This window comes from Pelodiscus sinensis, chromosome 8 (genome assembly GCF_049634645.1).
Source record: "Pelodiscus sinensis isolate JC-2024 chromosome 8, ASM4963464v1, whole genome shotgun sequence".
NCBI lineage: Eukaryota > Metazoa > Chordata > Testudines > Trionychidae > Pelodiscus > Pelodiscus sinensis.
The window spans coordinates 70,817,653-70,838,529 of NC_134718.1; the positions used below are offsets into that span (position 1 = coordinate 70,817,653).

General features: G+C 49.8%; 1 protein-coding gene across 3 annotated transcripts in view; it reads left to right on the plus strand.

The window, feature by feature from the left end:
* The window catches only part of ITPRIP (inositol 1,4,5-trisphosphate receptor interacting protein), a 54,654-nt gene extending 36,518 nt beyond the window's left edge, over nucleotides 1-18,136 (plus strand). The window contains exons 1-4 of one of the 3 annotated variants that reach the window (XR_012905727.1): nucleotides 5-1,080; nucleotides 5,084-5,176; nucleotides 7,735-7,853; nucleotides 15,620-18,136. The gene's annotated coding sequence lies outside the window, so the exon portion shown is untranslated. Of the gene's footprint in view, nucleotides 1-4; nucleotides 1,081-5,083; nucleotides 5,177-7,734; nucleotides 7,854-15,619 lie in introns of those variants that run through there. The other 2 variants (XR_012905726.1, XR_012905728.1) reach the window with 2 other exon arrangements.
* The last annotated feature ends 2,741 nt before the right edge of the window (nucleotides 18,137-20,877 follow it).

Genomic DNA, 20,877 nt, shown 5'->3' on the forward strand with positions numbered 1-20,877 from the left:
TGTGTGTGTGTGTGCGCGCGTGCGCGCTCTCTCTCTCTCTCTCTCTCTCTGCATCTCCCAGAAGCTTACAGCTGGGAAATTTGACCCAGAGAGTGAAATCTGCAACACCAGTGAATAAGCAGCAAAACTTGCATTGACTTCCAACAGATTTCACCCAAATGAGTCTCAAGTCAGCAGTGGCGTACACTGTTGTCACTCCTCGCCGTTGACTCCGCATGAGGATTCAGCGTAAATGCCTGACTTTCCAGTTCTGCTGGAGGAATTGTAGTCCCTTTCCTGCCTGACAGGCACCTAGTAAGCGCCACACAAAGCTGGTATCTTTGCTCTGCTCCCTCACTTGCATTTTAGGTGAAATGACACCTAGCTGGGGAACTAAGTGCAGTGCTGTCTCTGACAGGAAAGTGCTGAATGTCTAAAGCTGTCAAACCTGCTCTTCCCAACCAGTCTAAAGCAACTTACAATAACAATTCTTAACACGTCTTCACTAACTCCCAGACGCTCCAAATTCTTCGCAAGCCCATAATTAAGCTTTGCCTCACCCAGAGACGTTATTATGACAATGTTCTTCCCTGAGGAAGTCTGGGAGGATAATGGTCTGAACCCGTGACCAGAGCTCCTCCATACCGTGGCAACACGAATCACTTAATAAGTTACTTATCCAAAGTCGCAGAGCAAAGCCGTGGTAAAACGGGGAAGGCCGTCCAGAGTTGTGAATTGTCCTTTTCCGGCTCTCATCAGTGGACAACACTGGAGAAGAGCAGGAGTGTTGTGACCTGAGGCTCGACAAAAGGCTGTGCTCTCAAGCTTAGCAGTCCCCTGTGATGCCTGTGCTCTGCCACTACACGTTCTTCTAGCAGCCAGTTTCAACGAGCCCAGAAGAGTTTTTCCCATGGTTGTTCCTGGGCCTGAGACCTAAAGGCTGGGGCAAAATCAGCAAAAAGAGCCCTTGGGGCAGCCTGGGGTTGATTTCTGCTGACTCTGTGTCACAGTCAAGTGAGGTTTGTGGTCAAACCCATCTCTACACTCATTCCTCTGAGAGGGAAGTATTGGCTTCTATCTGACGAAACACAGCTAGAATTGGTAAGTGACTCGCCATAGGCTGTACAGCAGGGGTGGGCAATAATTTTTTGCTGGGGGCCACTTCAGAAATTTTTGAAGTGGCCCTGGGCCACTCTGGAAGGGGTGGAGCCTCAAGCGGAAGGGGCGGGGCCAGATGCTTCCCCACCCACAGACTATGATTGGTCTGTGGGTGGGGGAACGCCTTTGTCCCTCCCCAGGTTCCCTCTGGGCACCCATGCCACTGGTAGTGGGAGGAGACTTCGCATGCTCCCCCTTCTGCTCTCAGGTCTTGGGGGTGGGGGAGCGCACGAAGTCTCTTCCCACCCTGCCGGGAGCACATGACCCTTCTAAGCGCCACGTGCTCCTCACAGGGCAGAGGAAACGTCACATGCTCCTCCTCCCCCGAGGCCCTAATTGAGCTGGGGATGGGGAAGCAGCAGGGCCTCCCTGAGCCGGATCAACCCACTTGGCAGGCCACATTTGGCCAGCGGAGGCCCTTTTGCCCACCTCTGCTGTACAGTGTGGATCAGGGCAGAGCTCATAAAATACTAGAGGGGACCTCAAGATCATCAAGTCCAGTCCTCTGCCCTCATAACAGGACCAAGCACCAGCTGGATTATCTAGATGATCCTGATAGATGTCGATCCAACCTGCTCTTAAATATCTCCAGTGATGGAGATTCCACAACCTCCCTAGGCAATTTATTCCAGTGTTTAACCACCCTGACAGGTAGGAAGTTTTTCCTGGTGTCCAACCTAAACCTCCCTTGCTGCAAATTAAGCCCATTGCTTCTTGTCCTATCCCCAGAGGCCAAGGAGAACAATTTTTCTTCCTCTTTGTAGAACCCATTTAGGTACTTGAAAACTGCTGTCATGTCCCCTCTCAGTCTTCTCTTTTCCAAACTAAACAAGCCCAGTGCTTTCAGCCTCCCTCATCGCTCATGTTTTCTAGACCTTTAACCATTTTTGTTGCTCTTCTCTGGGCTCTCTTCAATTTCTCCACATCTTTCTTGAAATGTGGGGCCCAGAACTGGACACAGTACTCCAACTGAGGCCTAACCAGCGCAGAGTAGAGCAGAAGAATGACTTCTCGTGTCTTGCTCGCAACACTCCTGTTAATGCAGCCCAGAATCATGTTTGCTTTTTTTTGCAACAGTCTCACAGTGTTGACCTGTAGGATAAAAATTTCTGAGGCAGGCTATGATAGTCTGTTAAGAACCCCTATTCTAAATTTGGCGTGTGGGACTGGCACACAAACACAGTACATGACGGTTAACCACCCCCCCCCCCCCGCCCCAGCCCTGGATTGGAGACGGGACAAGACACATTCCATGGCGCTAGGAACAAATGTGCCATTAAGTACTCCTAATGTCTCTGCTTTAATCCCTAGATGGACCACATCTTGCAGAGAGACCTTCTTGAAGCTGACAGACCTATCACCACTTAACACATCATCGATGTCTGTTTTGTTTAAATATTTATTTTACTGGAAACACTATGTAACTTTATGTTGTTGCTCTTATTTTGCCTCACAATTAGCACCTATCCAGGAACTTACCCCCCTCTCATCACTTTGATCTGCCCGTTGATCATCCTATATAATTAGTTGTAACCTACTGTTTGGCAGTGTTCGCTGAGCGCTAACAAGCGACGTGACACTCTGACAGCGCTGTGTGTGTGTAATGAACTCTCCTGCTTGCTTCACATACGGTGTACAGGTTCTGTTCCTTCAGACTCATATTTAGCTTGTGGTCGACTATGACCCCTAGATCCCTTTCTGCAGTACTTTGAAGAACAGACAACCCCTACAACTCTCTGGCGTGGTCCTTCATTGATTGGGGTGTGACTTAATTATTTGTGAGGGACCCTCTGAGGCACCCAGCAATCGTGATATTTAAGTCAGCTAAAGTTCCTCCGAGGCTGAAGAGCTGAGCTCAGGTTCTCTCTCAGTTCAGCTACACCAAGCTGGGCTCACTTTACTTCTGGATAAGAGCATCCGCATGGGGGAGTGAATGCACTTTAACTCAAATGCATTAACTTGAAACCTTTCCCTGATTCATCTTCACTTTCCTGAGTGCCCCCATGTAGATATGCCCTCTGTGACGATTCATTGGAATAGTTTCCTTCCAGATGCTATCCTCTTTGCTGTAGCCTTAATGATGTCTCTATTTTAAGTCCTAATGCCTGTCCTCTCCTCCTCCACCTGTCCTCTGACCCATTTCTTGCCAAATAGGAAGGGCAGTGAAGAAACTTTAAACACCCAATTCTGACTTGGCTTTTAAAAGTAATTTGAATGGAAACATCCCCCCTGTCTTCCAGTTAGCAGTATCTCTTCTTTTGTTCTGCCTTAAAATTATCTCAGGGAGGAATGATGAATCCTAACTTTTGTGGCATACAATACTTTGAAATGTTCATAGCAATACGGATAAAGAGCTGAGATCTTTTGAATGGTGCAGGAACAAGGCCAAGCCGGCCAGATGCTTCTGAAACCTGCAGTGAGGTATCTGATGTTATCTGGTTTTCACAGGAGACCAGATTAAAGCGACTGACGCTTAAACATTGAATAAGTTCCAAACCTACTCCTTGCTAATCACATTTAGTTCACATCACGCTGGAGGCTAAAGAGCCAGACCCTCTGCCCTTGGTTCCTAGCGGGAGTTTGAATTTCTCAGGTAGGCTATGGAGATGATTCAGTTATTACAAGAAAGGTTTTGGCCATTTGCGGCTCCTGGGGGCGGGCAAGAGGGTTTTTTAACCTCCTTTTAATGGCCAATAAAATTAAATCAGGGACATAAAGTTTCACAGTTAGGTTATGTCTACACTCTAGAGCAGTGTTTCCCAAACTTTTTGGCATCACGCCCCCTTTTTGATTTTTGAAAAACCCTCACGCCCCACCCCCTCCAAATAGCAGCAAAACTTGTTGAGCAAAAAAAAAAAAAGAAACCGAACAGAGCAGCAAAACTTGATGGAGGGGGGGAGACTGGATCGCTTCGCTCCCCCCCCATGGAATTTCTTTGGGCACGCCCCCCAGTTTGGGAACCCATGCTCTAGAGTTAAGCCACATTATTTAAAGCATTTAATTAAAACAACTCGTTTGTGGTCCTGTGCACATCCAGTCTGGCAGCTATCCCACTATGCAACTTGCCACAAAGCACATGGGGAAGGGTTTGCAGTGCCCCGTGGGGCGGATACAGTGCCACATGACGCAGGATTCTCAATGCCTTCATCCGACTAGCCTGCCAGTGACTTTTCAACTGGGCGGGGAGGGGTGTGATGGGGACTGTGCATGTGGGGCAGGAAGAAACAGAAAGAGTGAAGAGGGGGGTACGTGAAGACAGCGTGTGTGGTGGGGAAGAGAGAATATGTTGGCCAGCTGTCTCTAAGGCCACACGTATACTTGTGCGCCGGCGGCAGGGGCGCCCCGTGAGCCTAGGCGGACTAGGCGGTCATCTAGGGTGCCGCCAGCCCGGGGCACCCGATGATGATGTCACAGCCACTGACGGCCGTGCAGGCGGGGGCGCCGATCGCGCTTTCCACCTGGGGTGCCAGCTGCCGCAGCCGGCCTCGGACCACTCCTGGCCGGTGGTCAGTCTTCTGGCGTTCGATTTAACAGGTCTAGTAACGACTCTCTACGTCAAACGCTGAGGGCGTCTCCGGTCAGGGCTGGCAGTTCTGAGGAGTAGGGCGCAAACGCCCCTGTGGGCTTCCCTGTCGGCCTCCCGCTGTGACAATGGGGCCTAGCTCGGCTTACGGGGCGTCGACTCCAGCTACGTTATTTACCCAGCTGGAGCGGTGAACCGTTAGCGGACCTTCAGGGTCTAGGGCTTAAATTCAGAGAGCCCAGGAAAGCAATCCACCCTGAAGCAGGGGAAACTCCTGACATCAGCCCCCATGCCCCTCCCCCCACTTTGCACGGCAGTCTCTCACGCACACCCGCACACCCCTTTCTCTGTCGGGCTCTGTGTGCGCAGTAGAGTGGGAGATACAGCGTTCCAATTGAATGATTTTTCTCTTTGTTCCCAAAGTGGTATGCTCACGTCATGGAGAACAACAGTTCCCCCTGCTCAGACCCCGGTACCCTCTCCCTCACTCAGAATGTGCCACCCTCGCGCATCCAGGTATGTGAATACAGCCCCTCTATAAGGAGACTGCAGTGCACGCTGGGTATGCGGTGTCTGCTGCTGAGAAGGTGCATCCTCTCCTGCCTAAGCCCTAGAATGAACCACAAGCCAAGAAAGATGAGTGTGCAGTGTTTAAACTATGTGTAGGCTAGTGGTTAGGGTCAAATCCTTTATTCTCGCCAGGTGGGGTAAGGAATAGAGAGAGATTTGAACCAGGGGATTCCCACATCCTGAGTGAATACCCTCACTAATAGGTCACAGGGCATGAGAGAGCTTCCTTTGCCCCCCATCAGAAATTCACTGAGGGGGCCAGTCTGGAAGGCAGGTTCTGAGCATGCCTGCTTGATTGGGCTCCACACGTAACTGGTGACAGGAAGCTTCTCTTTCCCCTCTTCAGGAGGCACAAGCAGAGATAGGTGCCTCCCTGCAGCCCAGACTAAGGCTGTGTCCACACTGGGAAGGTTTGGTGGCACAAGTGCAGTGGACATGCAAAAGTCGCCAAAAGTGAAAACCGGACAAACAGGTTTTTCTGCCTCCCATTTTCCACATTTCATGGCCACATTGCTAGCATGTAAGATCAGCCATACTGGGTCAGACCAAAGGTCCAGCTATCCTGTCTTCCATTTCCACTGCCAGTTACCCCAGAGGGAGTGAATAGAACAGGTAACCATCATCTGATTCCTCTCCTGTCCTCCATTTCCAGCCTCTGACAAACAGAGGTTAGGGATACCATTCCTACCCATCCTGGCTAATAGCCAATGATGGGCCTAACCTCCATGAATTTATCTAGCTCTTTTTTGAACCCCGTTAAAGTCCTGGTCTTCACAATGTCCTCTAGCAAGGAGTTCCACAGGTTGCCGGTGTGCTGTGTGAAGAAAAACTTTCTTTTTGTTTGTTTTAAACCTGCTACCTATTAATTTAACTTGGTAATCCCTAGCTCTTTTATTGTGGGAACAAGTAAATAACTTTTCCTTATTCACTTTTTCCACACCAGTCATGATTTTATAGACCTCTATCATATCCCCCCTTAGTCTCCCCTTTTCTAAGCTGAAAAGTCCCAGTCGTTTTAATCTCTCTTCATATGGGACCTGTTCCAAACCCCTAAGTACCTGTTGACAGAGCAAAGCAATGCGGGTGAGCAGCCCACAGTGTTTGTGGGAAGGCAGAGCTGATCCCTGTGCTGCTTGGAATTCCCTCCAAGTTCTCCCACAGCATTCTCAGCTGCTGGGAGTAGCATCATAAGTAGCTCTGTGAGCTCTCTCTGCTGAGGAATGTCAAAGCAGCAAAGTGTCTGTCCCCCTCCTCTTGCAGCAGCAGTCTGCCTGCTTCTGTGTTCCTAGTGCAGGGCAGAACAGGAGCATTGCAATGATTTGTTCTTTGTTTGTTCCCCAAACAGAGCAGCTCACTCAGCTGCCAGATACTTGCCGGAGCTTTGAAAGGGGAGGGGCACATGCCTGCAGGGCAGCAGAGATCACAAAACACAGAGCACAGCTATCTAGGCAGGCACTGTGGGCTACTGGCGGAAGCCAGTTCTGTCGACAAAACAGAGTCCACATTGGCTTTTTGTCAACAATAAAGGGACAAAGACAAAAGTCTCTCATGGGGTGGAAGTGTTTTGTTGCCAAAACGGTGTTTTCCCCCACAAAAGTCACATAGCAGTGTAAATGCTCTCACTCTTGTTGCCAAAAGGCAATTTTTGGTGACAAAACTTGGTCGTGCAGACAAAAAGCCTTACATAGCAAAAGCTTAGAAAGGATCTGGGTTTAGGACTGTCCTATCTCATTGGCTGGCTTGGACGGCTCCCTGGCTCATATGCTGGCTTTGTGCATCACAGTCTAAGGTTCCTTTCACTACCTGTTCATTGTATAGGCGTTTAGGCACCTAACTCCAGTTTTGTGGATCAGAGTCTTGTTCCAGATGCTTCAAATTGAGGCAAGAGAACACCCAAGTACCTTTGTGGATCCCAGTCCAGGTGACTTATCCCAGGACACACACAATACCTGTGGCAGGGCAAAGAGTTGAACCTAAGTTATCCAACTCCTAGCCTAACCGATGGGTTATCTTCATTCTAAGGCCCTAATCCCAGGTCTGCACCAGAAGGAGCTCCTCTTAGCTGGTGCTGCTGTGTCAAAATAGCATGGCCCACCCACTGCTAGACCCTATCTTCCCCCTGGCAGCAACTGTGCATGCAACTGCTTGGTACGATCAATCGTTAGAAGGTGCTACAGCCCAGCAGTTTCAATGAAGAGGTGAATGTGTTTGCTGGCACTAGCTGCTCTGGCATGGTCTTTTGTTTTCTCTCCAGCAAAGTCCCCTCACATGTCCTTCCAGCAGCTTGTCATATAATTACTCCCGTGAGGAGACTTATAAAATAACCAATTTTGAACTTGATGCTTTTTTTTTTTTAAAGTAACTAAATGTTTGAACTAAAAAATACTGCTGACTGGAAAAAACAAGTCGCTTAGCTCTCTCTTTTTTTAAACCACCTTAGAACAATCTCCCTGGGGAGAGAGAAATCCTAACTTTTGCTGTACAAAACACTCTGAATTTTTCAGAGCTCCCGGAATAGACAGTTGTGAACTCTGAGAGGCGCAGAAAGAAACTGGAGCCAGATGGATGCTTTTGACGCCTGCAAAGGATCACTGCTTCTGAGAGAGGCAAGCTTGCATGGAAGGTAAGATTGAAATTTACTTCAACTGGAAATAAAACACTCAACTCCCAGTCAGGTGCCCCCATCCTACTGACATTTATTTCCATAGGCTCCTCTGAAAATTATGATCTTACGATACAAACTTAAGCCACGGATGCATATTCCTTACACTTATTTAGTTATGTTAGTAAAAGTTTGGACACTAAGGCTGTGTCTACACTGGGCCACTTATTCCGGAAAAGCAGGTGCTTTTCCGGAATAACTTGCCAGCTGTCTACACTGGCCGCTTGCTTTTCCGGAAAAGCAATGACGATCTACTGTAAAATTGTCAGTGTTTTTCCGGAAAAACTATGCTGCTCCAGTTTGGGCAAAAGTCCTTTTCCGGAAAAACTATTCCAGAAAAGGGCCAGTGTAGACAGCACAGTAGTCTTTTCTGCAAAAAAGCCCCGATCGCGAAAATGACGATCGGGGCTTTTTTCCGGAAAAGCGCGTCTACATTGGCCATGGATGCTTTTCCAGAAAAAGAGTTTTTCTGGAAAAGCATCCTGCCAATGTAAACAAGCTTTTTCTGGAAATACTTATAATGGAAAACTGTTCCGTTTTAAGCATTTCCGGAAAAGGGTGCCAATGTAGACACAGCCCATGGGTACGTCTACTTTGCATGCTTATTTCGAAATAAACTATTCCGGAATAGTTATTCCAAAATAACTTATTTTGAAATAGAACGTCTACATGCAAGGACGCCTCAAAATTAGTCCTCCATATAAAACCATGGTATGCCTACATTTGAATACTGCGTATAGATGTGGTTGCCTCATCTCAAAAGAGATATATATTGGCATTGGAAAAGGTTCAGAAAAGGGCAACAAAAATTATTAGGGGTTTGAGATTAGAGGTCCCATATGAAGAGAGATTAAAAAGACTTGGATTTTTCATTTTAGAAAAGAGGAGACTAAGGGGGGGATATGATAGAGGTCTATAAAATCATGACTGGTGTGGAAAAAGTGACTACGGAAAAGTTATTTATTTATTCCCACAATATAAGAACTAGGGGTCACCAAATGAAACTAATAGGCAGCAGGTTTAAAACAAACAAAAGGAAGATTTTCTTCACTCGGCGCACAGTCAACCTGTGGAACTCCTTGCCAGAGGATAGTGTGAAGACCAGGACTTTAATAGGGTTCAAAAAAAGAGCTAGATAGATTCATGGAGGTTAGGTGCAGCGATGGCTTTTAACCAGGAGGGGTAGGAATGGTGTCCCTAGCCTCTGTTTGTCTGGAAATGGGTGACAGGAGAGGGGTCACGTGATGATTACCTGTAGCGTTCCCTTCCTCTGGGGTATCTGGCATTGGCCACTGTCGACAGACAGGATACTGGGCTGGATGGACCTTTGGTCTGACTCAGTATGGCCGTTCTTATAAGTTCTTAGGACCTCCCCTTCAAATGCTTTGTTACCCACCAATTGCAGGAAATCCTACCTCTTCCACACTGACCTGGGTTGTAAGCTTTTCCCTCCCTTGGCTCATTCCCCATTTCCAAGCACGGACGGTGCTCATTCAGCCTCATTCGTAACAGGAGAGCTGCAAGCCCTCATGTTGCTTAGTGGACTCCTGCAGCCCCAGATTACAGTTTGAGCGCTTGTATCAGGAAGCAAGACATTGGTCACCAACCAGTAGATGGGGATCTACCGGTAGGGCTTGGAGCCTCTGCTATCCTGGTCTGCAGACACCACTCCTGCAGCTCCCGTTGATCAATACCGGGGGACTGTGGCCAGTAGACGCTGCGGGCTCAATGCCTGTAGATGGGGGGCAGCACATGGTGCCATGGAGCCATTGCCGCACGTGCCGGCTGCTTTCAGAAGCGATGGAGGGCAGGGCAGGAGTAAGCCTGCCTTAACCCCACTACTTCACCACCTGGAAGCTGTCTCTGTTAAATTGTCCCTAGCCAGAGCCTGCTTCCTGAATCTCCTCCTGCACCCAACCTCTTGCCCCAGACATGACTCCCCCTGCACCCAAACTCCTTCCCAGAGCTTGCACCCTGAAAGCCCTCCTGGACCCCAATCTCCCACCCTGGGCTGAGCGTGGAGCCCCTCCCACGCTCCAAACTCCTTCGCCCAAGACCAGATCCTGCGTCACAAACCCTGCCCCAGCCTGGTGAAAGTGAGTGAGGTTTGGGGAGGAAGTGAAGAGGGCAAGGCCTTGGAGAAAGGGTGGAGCAAGAGCAGGGACTCAGAGAAGGGGAGGGAAGGAGGTGGGACGAGGGTATTTGGGTTTGAGGGAGATCTTAGCACTCAAATTGAAACAGTGATCGGTGGTTAAACCGGGTGGAGCCCACTGAAGTAAGGCCTATGACCCACGGCACAGGGAAAGCTCAGGATTGTCAGGTGTGCGCCAGCCATGTGTGCATGTTCTCTTCCTGTCCGGAAGTGCTGTGTTGTGTTGCCCTGTTACCCCCGCTTTCCCATTGCACCCCAGGTGGCTGCATCTCACTCGGTGATCAGTTAAATGATTCTTGAATAGGAGGCTCGTAAAGTGCTGCTGGAGGGAAATTGCTGCTTGAGTGCATTACGTTAATAAGCCATTTAGAAGAACCAGCAGCACTTCTTGATAGTACCCCCATACCACTAAGTATTGGCAGTAGGGAAAGAACAGTTCCAGCGCTATATATGAACAATGATGTGTCGGGGGGGGAGACAGGGATGGCATGCAAAACTTACGTCAGTTCTAGCTACCCAAGGACTGCAGAGCAATTTGAGTCCCACCAGCCTCTCCCAAGTAAAGTCGTGACTTAGCCAGCTTGAATTATTTCACCACTTTCCTTCTGCCTGATGGGGAAGATACAGCAGGAAAAAAAAAAACATCTGTCATGCCAGCTGTAGCCCTGCCGAATAAGGCGGAACATTTATATAGGAGGCTACAATAGCATTTAAAATACCACTGTTCGTACATGCTTCTGTTCCCATTATAGCTATGTCTACACTATGGGGCCTTATCGGAAAAAGGTGCACAAATTGCGGTCCACAATTTGCGTACCTTTTTCCAATAGTTTTTTCAGAAGAGGCTTTTCTGAAATTTGGCCTATCTATACTGGGCCAAATTTTGGAAAATCCTTTTCTTTTGGAAGAGCCCTTCTTCCTCGTGGGAGGAGGAAGACAGGACTTCCGAAAGAGCACATCTGCTCTTCCACACACAATAAGCAGAAAAGCAGATGCATTTTCTGGACATGGCAGAGTTTTTCCAGGATACCTCCTGGATAAACCCCGTAGTCTAGACATAGCCTATGTCTCTCACAGCTTGGGCATATTGCCCCGCATGGAGACCAGCATCCCACCTCGCAGGTAAGGGCGTCAAGGAGGGTCCACACTTTACATTCAACTCATGCAATAAGTAGACAGAGCAGGGAATTGTGATATTTTCCCCTTTTTTCGGTTTGTTTTACTCTGAATGGTAGCAATACCTCAGGGCCAGCTCCATTGGGTATTTGTCTGGATTTCTACATGATATTTATGTGGCTCCTGCCCATGAGGCTTGATTTTTTTCCCTTAATAGTAGGCCAGCTCTCTTATGTTTCTTCTCAAGGCACAACGGGGACACGTCCTTGCAAAGCCCCCATCCAACGGGCTTTCATAAAGGATTCCTAAAAGGCGTTTTGCCGTAGCTCCAAGAAGACATTGATACTCCCTGCTGACTTACACATCAGTCCGTCCCAAGGGGAAGATGGCTTTCCTGAATTGATTTCCTAGTGCGGTCGTCTATTTCATACCCTGCCTCTCCCCATGCCTCGCTACAATGGGCTTTAAAATAAAACAAGGGTGTGGCCCTGAACCCAATAGGCCAAATTCTACTGCTAGACTAGTGCAGCTTTAATGGCTTCACTGGAGTGGTACGGATATAATGGTAACAGAGAGCAGAACCTGGACCAGGGATACTTGTCTTGGCCAGGTCTATGCTACTGGAGAAAGTTGACTTAAGATGCACAACTCCTGCTACGAGAATAGCATACCTGGAGTTGATGTACCTTCAGGCGACTTTCTGAAGCATCCCCGCTGTGGGAGGTTGACAGGCGAAATTCTCCTGTTGATTTCCCTTACTCCTTGTGACCCCCATGGTGTATTGGGGACAACTGGGGTGCCATCAGCAGTCGATTTAACAGGTCCTTACTCGGGTCATGCACCAAACTTTGTGCTGTTGCCTGTATCTTTCTACCTCTCTCAAGAGCACTCACCCGCTGTAGCTGCTTGAGTTGAATGATTGTAGAGTGGAGGGAAACCAAGGCTTGGCCTATACTTAAAATAGTTGGGTCAGTCCGGTGTGTGAGTACACCACGATGTAAACCAGCCTAACTGTGTTGTCCTAACCTCCAGTGTAAATGCAGCAATGTCGGCTGTTGCTGTAGCTAACTTTGTTTGGGGAAGAACATGGCTGCATTACCACTTTTGCTGTAGGGCTGCATTACCACGACTGAGCAATGCCCCTCCCTAAGGTAGACAGCCCAAGACTAAGGCTGATCGCCCCTGAAAAATTAGATAGTCATGGCTAGCTTGTGTATGAAAAATTCACACCCCTGAGCACCATAGCTATAGAGGCGGGTTGGTTGATTTACTCCTCCACAGCAGTACTATGATTCCACATGCAGAAGAAAACACCCTTCTGTCGCTGTAGGGTATGTCTACATGACGAGGGGACAGCGGCATGGCTGTGATATCACAACTGTGCAGCTGTAGGGACAGAGCTGCAAAATCAGTTGGGGGAACCGCATGAAAGTGAGAAGCAAAACCACCACCAGACCCTTCATGGAGGCGGCCCCCGACTGAGAAGCAGAAAGACAATCCCCCATTTCCCTCACACACCAGGCCTCGCAGGGCCCACGCTAGTAGATTATGTGAGGGAAAAATCCTCCAGGCAGCACTTTACTGCCCCACCGGGCAGAGATTGGCTCTGGCTTGTGTGACTCCGGCCTGCGAGGCTTCGGACTTCTCCCCTCCACGGCGCGGGGCTGGTACATGTGCTCCAGTCCCATGTGGGATTGTGGGGAGGAGGCGTGAGGCTGGAGTGCCAGCATAGGCTCCCCACTGCTGGGGGATGCGGGAGAAGCCTGAGCTTCAAGGGCCGAATCCAGTTCCCACGCCTTAAATTCCCCACCCCTGCTCTAGGTTGTAACCCCACCCTGCCTTTCCCTGTTGACTGCAGCTGTTTAAGCTTCTCTTTGGGGAAGGAGTTTGCTTTCTATACTGCCAATTTCAACCAACTCAGAGCCAGGCATCCTGTGTACCACCTGAGGCTTTGTCTGCACCGCAGGGTTTTTGTTCAAGCAGCTTTTTGCAGAAGAGATTTTCTGCGAAAATTTATTCCGCAAAAGCACGTCCGCACCTCAAAAGCACATCGCAAATACTGTCTAGACCAGGGGTTCCCAAACTTTTTTGACACGGGGACCAGTAAATCCATTCATGAGCTTTTGGAGGACTGGCAGCATTCATTTGCATATTTGCATATTCAATAAGCAAATGATGAATATTCAAATAAGTTGTTTCTGGTCCTCCCAAAGCCTCCAGTGCCAGCGTTAGCGAAGCTTTTGATACAGTCACCCACAATATTCTTGCCAGCAAGTTAAGGAATATGGATTGGATAGAAAGCTGGTTAGATCAGGGTTTCCCAAACATTTTACATTAGTTGGAACCTGGTTTTTTTTTCAGTACTGTCTTTTGCAGCCCAAAAATATAAACGCATATAAAAAAAAGAATGAAAAATGAAGAAATGTTCAGTGTTTCACCCGGCTGCATCCTCCACCCAGCCTGGGTCAGGGCTTTGGGGACCCGGTGCCACATGAGCACTTCAGGAGGCGGGAGCGGGAGCAGATTGGGGGTAAGGTATCTGGCTAAGAGGGAAGGTGCAAGGAAGGGGAGGGTTGCAGTTGCCAGGTGTCCGGTTTTGTACTGGACTGTCTGGTATGTGAAGGTTTTGCCTGGGAAAGAAATTGAGAAATTACCAGACATATAAAATGCCCGGTATTTTCCAGTTAGGTACATGTTATAATTAGGTGTATTAGTCCTTAGCTGCCTGGATAGTAGATGTGCTCACGCTGCCTGAGTGTGTCTACCTGCCGCGCAGTTGCAACTACTCCTGGGAGGGTATGTGGGGGGGGGGAGGGGGGAAGAGGAGGGGGGGGAGGAGGAGGAGGAGGGCCCAAATTGGAATCCCCGGCCAGACTCACTCGTCTGCCAGGGTCTGCATGTGCTCAGGTCAGTCCCGCTCCCCCCCTCCTTTCTCTTCCCGATCTCCCCACTCCAGCCTGATTCCAGTGGCCGGTTCCCCCCCCCCCCCCTCACCAATCTCCCCCGGTCAGCCCTGCTGCCCCTGTCCAGCGCTGCTTCTGGCAGCTGATTCTCCCGTCCTCCTCCTCCTGATCTCCCCCGGCCAGCCCCTCCTCCCCCCGTGCAGCCCTGGTTCTGCCGCCTGTCCTCTCCGATCTCCACCGCCGGACAGCCCTGCTACCCCTAACCCTGCTTCCACCGCCCGCCTGGCCGGAACTCTGCGGGGCAGACCCTGCCGCTCCCAGCTGTTTTGGCCGCCCACCCCCCTGCTCACCTGCCTGGATCTCCACCAGGGCAGCCTCACTACCCCCAGCCTTGCTTTCGCCACCCACCTGCCTGGATCTCTGCGAGACAGCCCCTGGCCCTGCTTTCGCCACCCGCCTGGATCTCCACTGGGACAGCCCCAAGCGCTGCCTCCCAGCGGCCGGTTCCTCCCCCACTCCTCCCAGCCCGCCCCACTCTGCTCCCCTCCCGGCACCCATGCTGTGGCCCGGTATTTTTTTCCTGCGGCCTGGTACCGGGCCGCGGCCCATAGTTTGGGAAACGCTGGTCTAGACCGTCCCTGACACACATTTATCTAACCTACTCTTAAATATCTCCAGAGAGGGGGATTCCACAACCTCCCTGGGCAATTTATTCCAGTGTTTAACCATCCGGACAGTTAGGAACTTTTTCCTAATGTCCAACCTAAACCTCCCTTGCTGCAGTTTAAGCCCATTGCTTCTTGCTCTATCCCCAGAGGCCAAGATGAACAAGTTTTCTCCCTCCTGCTTATGACACCCCTTTAGATATCTGAAGTAGTGCAAAAAGGAGTTAGTCCTCGTAGAAGGAGGTATACCTACACTGCAGGAATAACGCTATCGGCAAAAGCCCTCTGTCCTGTCGATTTACTGTATTTTTTGGGGGGGTGCAAAAACGTGCTTGAGGTGTGGACGCTCTGCCTGTTTTTGCACAAAAACCTTGTAGTGTAGGCACAGCCTGAGTGAAAAGAAGGAGCCAGTCTCTTCGCTATTACAGCTTTATTTTCATTCCAGTCTCAGCCACGTCTGTTGGTCACCACTGACAACGGGTTGTGGACCCGAGTTGTCTGCCTGTGGGTTTAAAGCAGTGGCTGATGTTTCACAGTAAATTATAGGGCAGTTGATTTCATTTATTTTTTATTGAACCAACATCTTTCTAATGGTACATCCCAGAGCCAGCCAACTACAATGCAGTGTGTCTCTGTTCAAATAACACAACTGAACCTCTTAGTTACTAATGTCTGGCCTTAATCATTTTAATTTTTGCATGCTGGTCTCTGGTGAAGCCTGTAAGCCCCTCAGCTAGCTGCCTGATCCTTTTACTTCCCAGCAGCGGCCTGGAGGCGGTCACGGCACATTCCCAGTACGCTTAGGTCAGTGCCAACATGGTCCCAACCTGCTTTAATAACAGTGTTAACAAGCTTGAGGGCTTATACCGTGTTTTTCCTTCACTTAAACAGTTCTGAAAGCCAGCTGGAAACTCCCTACCGAGATTTTTCCCAGGCTCAGCTCACTCATGGACTTGTACAGTACATTGGTAGGATGGACAGCACCACTCTACAAACACTGCCTGTAATCAAAAAACATGGATCTGTGAAGTGGTTCTGGAAACGTGGCCGCTTTGTACTCACTGGTCCCTTTGTGTGTGCAGATCCCAGCTGCTCACGGTAGGAAGTAAAGTCCCACTTCTATTAGCACATGATGGTTGATAGTGTACAGAACTTGTGAGATCTAGTCCTGGGGCAAGACCCCCACAGGGCTGGTGTCCTCACATCATCCCCCTAAAGTGCATGGCAGGGCACACGTCTGGCACCAACACTGTTCTGCGGATTACGCTGGGGGAGCTAATGCAGCTCCGGGAGAGGAAGCAGGATGCTGTTCCGGCTTGCACATTGCCCATGGAGTTGTTAAATAAGTTCCAGCTGCAGAGTCTTTTGCTGGTAACACAGCTTGACTCTCGGCACCTGGGCCCCATTCCGAAACCGTTCTGTTGTGTACTGAACCCTGGCTGCCGATCCTCAGGACAGAACTGCCCTTCCGCTAGCAGGGACGGGGCTGTTTGTGCACAATGCAAATAGGAACTTGCCCCGCCAGCCTTCCACGTGGCTGCCCTCAGCAAAACAGAGCCGTTTCCCTTTGTGGTTCGGTTTTTTTGTTTACAAGCTTTGCCCCCTACACCCGCGGCTTTCAAACTTTTTTTCCCCCTCATGTCCCAGTTGAAGAAAATGGTTGACACCCACAACCCAACATAATTTGACTGGGCTGAGAATGAAAACTTTGAGGTGTCGGAGGGGGCTCCGGCTTTGTGGGGGAGGCAGGGCTGGGGCGGGAAGGGCTTACTTTGAGCAGCTCCCAGTCCGCGGTGCAGCAGGGGGGTTAAGGCAGCTTCCTGCCTCTCCTGGCACCACAGACCACATGTGCCCCAGAAGAGGCTGGCAGGCGGTTCCCAGCCAATGGGAGCATGGAGCTAGTGCTCAGAGCAGGGGCAGCGTGTGGAGCCTTGTGCGCTCCCCTCACCTAGGAGCCGGGCCTGTTGCCGTCCACTTCTGGGGTGCAGCGCAGTCTGCAGTGCCAGGACAGGAAGGGAGCTGCTTTAGCCCCCCTGCAGCACCAAGACCCAGCGCCTGCCCTACCACCCCCGCAGTGCTGAGTCACAACCCCTAATTTGAAAACCACGGCCTTATACTTTCCCAACATGCCTCAGTCAGGACCAGGGAGAGGTTGGATCCAACTGGCTGGAAAGTCTCTGCTCAGTGCATCAATGCAACAGGAAGTGGCCAGGGTAAGTTAAGTGGCGGCAGGCTGCCTTCGGCACCAGCCCTGACCCAAAAGGCCCAGGATGGCAGAGTTGTTCAGATGTAATATAATGAATAGGGATTCTCAGCACCTGTGATCATTCCAGATGACAAATGTCTCCTTTCAAACTGCGTTAACCCACAGGGGCAGGCTGCTCAGACTCCTGCCTCGTGTCATTCTGTTTCTCTAATTGCCCCTGCAGGGGGACAGGATATTGTATGTGTCATTGCCTGACCTCTAACAGGTAGTGTGTCCAGGGTCTATGAATCAGCTTTGCCCCCTACACTGTATTTTATCAGAGCATTCATGCCATGTAAGCACTGGGCTTGCCAATGCACTAAGCCTGTCTTAGCTATGACAAAGCAGCCACAGTCGTACCAAAGCCCAGTGAGAGTTCCTTACACGTTCAAACTACAACAGAAAGATTAAAGTTGTCACACTTCACCTACCTTTATGCTCCTGCTATAGACAGATCCAAACTAACAGTGAAGAGGTTGGAGTGGGGAAGAAAAACAGGCAAGTGGTGTTTTACTCAAGGCTCTTTTTATAATCTAAGAACAGATGGGCTGCGTCTAGACTGGCATGGTTTTGCGGAAATACTTTTTAACGGAAAAGTTTTTCAGTTAAAAAGTATTTCCACAAAAGAGCATCCAGATTGGCACAGATGCTTTTGCGCAAAAGCATCCGTGCCCCGTATAGACGTGCTTTTGTGCAAGAAAGTTCCGATGGCCATTGGGCTTTCTTGCACAAAAAATTAAGGGGCCTGTCTACACTGGCCCTCTTGCACAAGTATTCTTGCACAAGAGGGCTTATCCCTGAGCGGGAGCGTCAAGGTATTTGCGCAAGAAGCACCGAATTCTTACATTAGATAGTTGGTGTTCTTGCACAAAATCAAGGGGCCAGTGTAGATAGCTGGAAAGTTTTTGTGCAAAAGCACGTGCTTTTGCGTAAAATCTTGCCAGCCTAGACACACCCATGGAGTGTCAGCTAAGTTGTTCATGCTGATGCTTAAACTGCTGGCATTAAGTATCAGGGTAAACACCCCAACAGAAGAAATGAGCCTATTTTTCCAGTCTCTTAGGCTATGTCTACACTTGCGGCTTCTTGCATGAGAAATATACAAATGAGGCTAAGCATGGAATATTGCTGAGCCTCATTTGCATACCTAATGAACCACCATTTTTGCAGAAGAGGCTCTTGCACCAGAAGGAGCTGTCTACACTGCCCCTTCTTGCACAACAAAATCCCTCTTGCGCAATGCTGCTACGCTGATTATTTTCAGGAAGGATGGCATTGCGCAAGAGGGTTTTTGTTGTGCAAGAAGGGGCAGTGTAGATGCTCCTTCTGGTGCAAGAGCCTCTTCTGCAAAAATGGCAGTTCATTAGGTATGCAAATGAGGCTCAGCAATATTCCACAGCCTCATTTGCATATTTCTCACACAAGAAGCTGCAAGTGTAGACACAGTCTGAGAGAGCCCTCTGGCTGCTTGTGTTCTGAAGTATCTCTTTGCAAACACTGGGGCTGAAATACTGATTCAGGTGCCCAAATACCTAGCCTGATTTTCAGAGGGGCACCGCTGCATCTCATGGATTTAACGTAAGAACACAACAACTTCAGCCGAAGCCGTAGCTACTCAGCACCTCTGAAAAATGAAACAGGCCACTTAAATGCCTAAATATGTATTTAGGGGTCTGACTGAAGGCACCCAAGTTGGAAATTTGTGCACAAATTCTGCAGAGGCGTGTGTGTGTGGGGGAGGGGGGTTGGTTCAGCCACTACAGCCCCCCAGACAAGGTGGGTCTGTGCCTGTGGAAGAAGGGGCAGGGCCAGCCTTCCCCCCACAGCCAGGCAGAATGCCCAGTGCAGCATTCCAGCAGCAATTTAAAACCATGGGCCCCTTTAAATTGCTGAGCCCCAAGCCACATGCCCCCTTTCCTTGCCCTGGAGCTAAGGCTTAGCACACAGTCTCTGCCCATCTCTAGCACACACACACCCTGCTGGCAGCTTCCTAAGGCAGGAGACAAAGGAGAATTTACAAGGCTAAAAACCCCAACCCTGCAATTAACAGTTCGGCTCAAGCCAAAGCCTTTCATTTGCACGTTTTGCAGCCTTTGAGAACACACTAGTCTCTCTCAGGACTGGGTGTTCGAGTGGCAGGGGAATGCTCTTTGGACAATTGGCCTGGCCAAGATGCTTCACGTTTGGCACCAAGGTACGTGAGGTCAGCAGGGGAGCAGGCCTGGCCTGTTCCCAGAGTGGCTGGAGGCCTCCGTTTCTCCTTTGTCCTTGCTCACTGTGGAAACCCTGTTGCCCGTAAGTGGAAAATGCAGTGCGGTAGCTGAGAAGCTCTGCGTAAGCAGAAAGCTGTCTTGCCCAGCAAGGAAAACGGGGCACTCTAATTGCAGGGCTTGCAAAGTGTCTATTTCATTGGGACTGGGAGAGCTCTTAAAAGTTGTTACAGAGGGGACTCGAGAGTGGATTAGGCAGCACTTTTTCAAGCTGTGGTTTTGTTTTTATTTAAACACACAAAGATCAGAGGAAGGAAAAAGAATTTCTAATCTTGGTAAGCGTTGATAGCAGCGTGAGCACCCCCCTCCTGTGACCGTACTGCTGTGTACATCTAGGTCTGCAAAGCGCTGAGGGGACAGAGGTTCATGGTAGCACATGTACAAGAAGCTATGTAGAGAAAGCCCCATGGCTCACAAACCTCACCCCCTTCTGCACATCATATCCACCCCCACTGCCTGTAGCTTTCTCCCTTCTTGCTGGCCCCCCTGTAGCTGTACCTCAGGGCACAGCACGTTCAGGAAAAGCCATGACTGCTTCCCTGTAGCAGAACAGTGTTACATTTAGAACCCAGCACCATTCACTAGCAGGTGGGGGTACCCTTAGAAACTGCCCTCTACATGTACCTTCCCACTTTTGGATTGCCAAGTATTACACATGCTGGTTGTTTTGGCTTAATCTCTTCTGGGTGGGGTTTGCAGTGTGACGCTCACCTTGCAAGGGCGGCATGTTTTACCAACCCCCCTCTGAAGGGGCTGTAGTTCGGAGGAACGGAGTGATGCCATGTGGAGGACCATAGAAGCCGCAAAGCTAACATAGGAGTTAGCCCTTTAGCAAGGAGATGCTAGAAAACCAGCTCTGGTCCTACTTCTAAGGGCACTTGACTTGAGTCTGCAGAGTGCCAGAACTGTAACCATACCCTGTCCTTCAACTACCTGCCCTTTATTTTGCAGCAGCCTCTCAGAACTGGGTACAGCTTGCCTCTCCCAGCTAGTGTGGAAATTAGTCCAAGCTCTTTACAGCTGCCAATGGCTCCAGGTGCCGGTGTAACAGAGCACAACTAGCACTGCACAAGAGCCAGGAGCTAGAACAGCTGGTTACCTGCAACTTCAGTGAGTGGAGTTGCTTGAAAGTCTGAGACTGCTGCCTCCTCAATCCATACTTCCAAACTTGTCAGTGAAAATTGTAAACGAAACTAAGGAGTCTCTGATCTAGGGCTATTCCACTTCCACTGTACATGGTGAGTCAGGGGGCAGGGCCCAAAGAGGGGGATTCCCCACTAAATTGCTAAGCAACGGCTTACTGATTCATTCATCCAGCTTCTGAAAATGGTAAGAGGCCAGGTTGGTGGAGCTGGACAGGATAGTTGACGGAGTGCCTTTGGTCTCTCCTGGACATTGGGCTGTGTTCTCCAACTGAAGGCTGCTGGCATGTCTGCCTTAGTATGTCTGGGGCAGCCCTGCGGGAGGTGGGTGGTTAATGGTACCTGGAGAAGTGCTGTTATTTCAACTCAACAGCCAAGAGGGCATCTCATATTCACGCTTTTCATAGCGACATGAGCATCAGTGAAGCAGAGCCCGCTGGCAGAACCACTGCTATAGACTTCATTAGATCTCTCCAGCCTGATCGGAACATG